The sequence below is a fragment of the Macaca thibetana genome, chromosome X (genome assembly GCF_024542745.1).
Source record: "Macaca thibetana thibetana isolate TM-01 chromosome X, ASM2454274v1, whole genome shotgun sequence".
In the NCBI taxonomy this organism is placed as follows: Eukaryota; Metazoa; Chordata; class Mammalia; order Primates; family Cercopithecidae; genus Macaca; species Macaca thibetana.
The window spans coordinates 148,358,658-148,365,183 of NC_065598.1; the positions used below are offsets into that span (position 1 = coordinate 148,358,658).

Here is a 6,526-nt window from a genome sequence, read left to right on the forward strand (position 1 = left end):
GCACACTACACACACACACCCCCCCATACACATGCATCACACATTCCCCCCACATACACACATGCACATATGCGAACACCCCAAATCATACAGTGCTTCCCTCTGGCCCCTGGTGGCCCGCCCATCCTCTAGGCGCAGCTCGAACTCCTCCTTCTGCTCTGGGCCTTATGTGCTGAGAAGAGTCCCAGCTCAGCTAGTAAAAGGTGCCTGGGAATGTGAGCCGAGGGAATGACTCAATGAACATGAAGTTTAAAGCCCTGGGTCACCTCGGCGCAGTGGTTGATAAATGAATAATTCACTAGCCACCAACTGGAGCCAGCAAACCTTTAGGCAGCACCTCCTCTCCCACTGGCAAGCCTGTCCCCATTGTCCCAAATGTGGCATACCCCGTCTCATCTCCCCTGGCTCAGATGGTGAGTTCCTCGAGGGCTGAAGCCTGGTTCGCGACCCCAGGCTTGGCCCTGGGGCTGCCAGTCACCATCAGAAACACGATTCTGTAATATTTGCCAGCGCTTCCTTAGCTAATCCTCACCATGTGCCCATACATTGATTAAATCACAGCCTTTCCCTCACAATAGCACTATTATGGAAAAGAGTGAGTGACTCATTTCAAGGAATAGGACTCGGTCTGAAGATCAAAGGATGAGGCAGAGAAAGAGGGAAGAGGCATTCGGGGTCCAGAAGAGAGGCTGTGCACAGGCAGGGCCATGGGAAAGCCTGGGTGGTCTTCAAAAAGCAGAGGCAATTTCCAAAGCACCTAACCTGCCCAGGTCTTCATCCTGGCAGCCTCATCAAAGTCCAGGCCTACTACTTGTCTTTAGAAACTCCTTACTGCCTGGGAACCTCCTGCCATAGTCACTTATCCACTGTGCCATCCGAGCCAGCTCCCTCTCACCATCGGCAAGATCCACAGCCTCCATCTCTGTTCTCCCTCCCCGCTCCCCACTGCCTACCCACCCTTCATCTTTTTATTGATTGATTGATTGAGACAGAATCTCGCTCTGCCGCCCAAGCTGGAGTGCAGTAGCATGATCTTGGCTCACTGCAACCTCCACCTCCCGGGTTCAAGTGATACTCCTGCCTCAGCCTCCTGAGTAGCTGGCATTACAGGCCACGTGCGCCACCACACCCAGCTAATTTTTTGTATTTTTAGTAGAGACGGGGTTTCACCATGTTGGCCAGGCTGGTCTCGAACTCCTGACCTCAGGTGATTTGGCTACCTCGGCCTCCCAAAGTGCTGAGATTACAGGTGTGAGCCACAAAGCCTGGTCAGATTATGACTTTTTGGTGAATCTACTGCCTGGTATTATTTTCTTTTGCAGAGACTCGAGTAACCAGGAGCTCAATAGAGTAATTGAGCAAGCTCTAAGCACGCACGGGATCTTGGGTGTGACCAAGTTGGACCTAGGGAGAAGTGCTGCCAGTCGGGCATGAGGGCTGGAAAATCTACCCCAGCAATAGATGTGCGGGAGACTAAAACCAGATGAGTGGGTGCCAGGGCCAGGAAGAGATCACAGGGAGTGACTGCTGATGGAGACAGGGGTGACAAGGCTGTTCTGGAATTAGATAGTGGTGACGGTGGCACAACTCTGTGAATACATTAAAAGGCCATTGAATTGTATGCTTTAAATGGGTGAATTTTATGGTACGTGAATTATATCTGAGTAAATCCATTATTTTTTAAAACTACCACATGCAATCGTGCCACTGAGGACAAAATCTTCTTATGGGGAGAAGGGTTTCACACGGAAGAGCTGGGAGACTGGCCAGCAAAGAAAGTCGGAGGGCAGAGCAGCTGGAAGAAGTGGGCAACGTTACGGAGCCAGGAAGCTCTCAGAAGGGCCAAGTGAAGGCAAGGACCTGAGAAACCCAGGGTGTCAGCAGGACAGCCACAGCGAGGGTGGGTGGCCGGGCTGTCCCGGGACTCCTGATAGCCCAGGGACGACTCCTGATAGCAAGGAGGTGGTGCGGCAGGGGACCAGAGTGGGGTGTACCCTCAAAGTCCTGCAACGAGGTCAGCGAGGTCACCTCTGAAACAAGGCTCCACTGCGATGGTTGGAGATGGAGGATCCTCGTTGTGGGGTGCACAGCAGCCAGAGTGGGAGCTGATGGAAAGACCTTGGCCTGAAATCTGTCTCCTAGGCAGCCCCTGAGCCCCTCCTGGGATGAACAGCTGGTTCCCTGGCTCAGGTGGGTGAAGGCTCCTGCAGCAGGAGGCACCTTGTGGAAGCTCCTGTCCCGCAACCCCATGGGGACTCCACTCACAGCCACTGGTCCCACTGTGACCCTCTCGCTGGAGCAAAGCAGGAAAGTCACTGGCAAATGATTTGCAGTTCCATTCTCATACACAGAGAACTCTAGAAGTTTCCACCTGCCCCAAAGAGCAACATTATGCTTTTACTATCCTCCCCCTAGGACACTTCAGCTCTCCGGCTCCATGCCACAGTCTGTCTCCAGGGACCTTGATCTCGCTGTCCCTCACATGTCACACAGGTCCACTCTATCCATGACAACATGCTGACAGGATCTGGGGATCAGGAGCAAGTGGCTGAGGAAGGGAGGGAGGGTAAAGGTCAAGGTATCAGGGAGAGAGGAGTGAGGCCTGTCTATGAGTTACTCAATTGTCATGCATTAATGGGGCCCTAAATGTGTTATTTTCCTAGGGGGTATTTGTACAAAAGCATCAAAGTGAAGATGTATTTGTTTCCCGTTCATGGCCCGCCCCCCCACCACCCCATTTCCTGTGGCTGCCGTAACAAAGTAACACAACAGAAATGCGCTCTCTTGCAGCTCTGGAGGCCAGAAGCCTAAGATCCTGGTGTCTGCAGGACCCTGTTCCCTCCTCTGGAGGCTCTGGGGGAGGCTCCTTCTTGCCTCTCCCAGTTCCTGGGGAATCTGGGTGTCCCTTGGCTTGTGATGACACCGCTCTATTCTCTGTGAATCCACGTGGCCTTCTCCTCTGTGTTTGTGACTTCTTTTCTCTTATAAGGACACCTGTCATTGGATTTAGGGCCCTAATCCAGATGATCTCATCTCGAGATCCTTAACTTAAGCACATCTGCACAGACACTTTTTCCAAATAAGGTTCCATTCACTGAGTTCAGAGGGTTTGTTTGTTTGTTTGTTTGTTTGTTTTTGAGATGGAGTCTCACTCTGTCACTGCATGGTGACCACTCTGGTGGCATCCTCAATCTGCTGAGACCAGTACTTGTCCAGTTCCTCTTGTTTCTTCCAAGCCAGCTTGTCATATTGGGCCCGGATGTCTGCCATGATCTTGGCGAGGTCCTGAGATTTGGGGATCTACCTCCACGGTCAACTCAGAGCTGGCAATCTGGGTTTGTAGGCCTTTTACTTCCTCTTCGTGATTCTTCTTCATGAAGAGCAGCTCCTCCTTGAGGGCCTCGATCTCTGTCTCCAGCTGCAGCCAAGTGACATTGGTGTCATCAATGACCTTGCAAAACCCATGGATGTCGTTCTCCACAGACTGGCGCATGGCCAGCTCTGTCTCATACTTGACTTGACAGCAAGACGGGCACTGTCGATCTGCAGAACAACACGGGTATTTTCCACAGTATTTGCAGAGATCTGAGCCCTCAGGTCCTCCATGGTCTTGAAGTAATAGCTGCAGCCTCTGTCCTGGGGTCCCTTCTTCTCCAGGTGCTTCCGGATTTTGCTCTCCAGCTTCTGGTTCTCAGTCTCCAGGCTCCTCACTCTGCCCAGGTAGGAGGCCAGGCGGTCGTTCAGACTTTGCATGGTCTCCTTCTTGTTCTGAATGCCTCCCATTCCTGTCAGACCCCTGGCCATCCCTGTGGCCAGGCCGCAGACCCCATGCCGCCCTGGAAGCTGGTGGAGCAGGACACGGAGATCCGGGAACCAGAGGCCCCAGCACCTGCATAGATGCTAGCCACACTGCTGACCAGCCAGGCACCATAGCTGGGCACCTGGACAGAGCCCAGGGACTGGTAGTTGGTGGAGAAGGTGGAGCAAGTGGTGAAGCTCACACTGTCCGTGGAGGAGAGCAAGAGGACAGGACTCGAGCTTTGCCGGCAACCAAGATGACAATACTCTCTAAATTGATCTACAAATTCAATGGAATCCTTATCAAAATCCCAGCTGGCTTAAATTAAGAAAGAAAGAAAGAAAAAAAAAAGAAAGAAAGAAAGAAAGAAAGAAAGAAAGAAAGAAAGAAAGAAAGAAAGAAAGAAAGAAAGAAAGAAAGAAAGAAAGAAAGAAAGAATCAGTCCTAGCTGACTTTTGTGCAGAAATTGACAAGCTGACCCTAAAATGTATGTGAAAATGCAAGAAACTCAGAATAGCCAAAACAATCTTGAAAAAGAATGAAGTTACTTTTCCTAATTTTCCAAGACTCACATTTCCTAATTTCAAAACTTACCACAAAGCTACAGGACTCAAGTCTGTGTGGTACTAGCACAAAGATACTCATAGATCAATTGAACAGAATTAAGAATTCAGAAATAAACCCTTACATCTGTGGTCAACTGATTTTTGCCAAGGGTGCCAAGACCAACATCAATGGCAGAGAGAATAGTCTGTTTAACAAAAGGTGTTGGGACAATTAGACATCCACAAGCCAAAGAATGAACTTGGACCCCTAGCTCAGACCATATACAAAAATTAACTCAAAATGGATCATAAATCTAAATGTAAGAGCTAAAACTATAAAACTCTCGGAAGAAAACGCAAGAGTAAATCTTGATGACCTTGGCTTAGGCAATGGTTTCTTAGAAAGGATGTCCAAAGTATCAAACAAGCAAAGCAAAAATAAATTGGAAAGTGAAAAACTGTTGTGCTTCAAAGGGCACCATCAAGAAAGTGAAAAGACAACCCACAAAATAACAGAACCCATTTGCAAATTACATAGTAGCTGATAATTGACTTGTATCTAGATCATATACAGAACCAATGCAACTCAATAACAAAAAGAAATAGCCCGATTAAAATTAGGTAAAGGGATTTTGTTTACCGCTGCTCTGCTCACGTTGCTACTGCGGTTCTGAGGCAGCAGGAAGAGATGCGGCCCCCGGACGTCGTCGAGCTGTCAGAACCGAAGGAAGTAGAGGTGCTGGAGGTGGAGGAGGATTTTGAGCAGTTTCTGCTCCCAGTCATCCATAAGATGCGAGAGGACATCGCGTCGCTGACAAGCACTGGCCAGCATACCTGTGGAAGCAGAGCACGCTGTGGAAGATGGGCAATATGCTCATCCAGATCAAAACCCAGGTGGAAGCTTCAGAGGAGCATCCTCAACCACCTCAACAACCCGGACAACGCAATGGAGGGCAGGGTGGCCAACAGGTGCCAGAAGGCCGAGGAGAAGGCCAAGGAAATGGTGAAGATGGCAGGGATGCTGGTGGAGCTGGCCCGGAGGATAGAGATGAACGAGTTGAGAGCATGGTCGGTGGTTTACAGCCAATGGATTCTGGTCATCTGGTGGAGACTGGCTGACACCCAGGAGAAGCTGAAACCAGAGAGCCTTTGGTTTTCTCTGTTTTCCTCTGTCCACGCTCTGTCCTCACTCACACTCAGTTCTCTGCTATGGTCTGTGGTTGATGAACTCAAAGTGAGTTTTGATTGTTAGCGTTTTTGTCTGGGGAAGTAAGTTTGTTTGGAAAATGCTCTCTCATACAGGAATGAGGACCTAGACCACGCTCTTGCAGCAGTCACATTTGTTCCCAGGCTTTGGTTGTTATTTCTAGATGTTTGAGGTGCTTTGCTCTTTCTTGTGTGATCTGATAGCTCCATGGAACTTTGGGTCTGTGTGTGACACATGAGCCTCACAGTTGGAGTTCTCCAGCTCTGGAGGGGCTGAAGGAGCCGCAATAATTCTAGAAGATGACTCCATACAGCAACTACTGAAGAAAGGACCAGACTTCAACTGGGAATGTGGATGGGCTGACCTGGCTTGGACCCATGAATCTGGAGAAGAGCTGGAGAATGGAGAGTATTATCTGTATTTGAGGACTTTAATTTCTGTGTGAGACCAAAGGAGGAGATATATATTTTGTTCAAAATTTAAATTTTATGTGGTACACTATCTGATATAACCTGTCTGGTGAGTTTGTTTGGACAACCTAATTCAGCTTTATCTGACATGGAACCTAAAATAGAGGATGAGATCTTGATATTCTGTACAACTTGATGTAATACCCTGATGCATTTCAGGGACTTAGCATAAAATGAAAGAGATTTGCAAAGACCCTTGAGGAGCTGGGGGATGAGAGTGTGGAATTGTGCATTGGACCCTAAACTGGAGTGGAAGAGGCATCTTCAAGGTTCATACATTGTCCAGCTATAAGTTCATTTGAGTAGCAGACCTGATAAATATTTGGGGTCAAAACCCTACCATGTTTTTTTTAAACTTACCGTATTAATCAAAGTATCCATTTGCTTGAAAAGAAAAAAAATTGGGCAAATGATCTAAACGGACATTTCTCAAAAGACTATGTACAATGTGCCATGAGCACATGAAAAAATGGTCAACATCACTAGTCATTAGTGATGCAGATCA

General features: G+C 48.6%; 1 pseudogene; it reads right to left on the reverse strand.

Moving 5' to 3' along the window:
• Positions 1 to 3,156: 3,156 nt before the first annotated feature.
• Positions 3,157 to 3,804, reverse strand: LOC126945935 (keratin, type I cytoskeletal 18-like; annotated as a pseudogene).
• Positions 3,805 to 6,526: the final 2,722 nt, after the last annotated feature.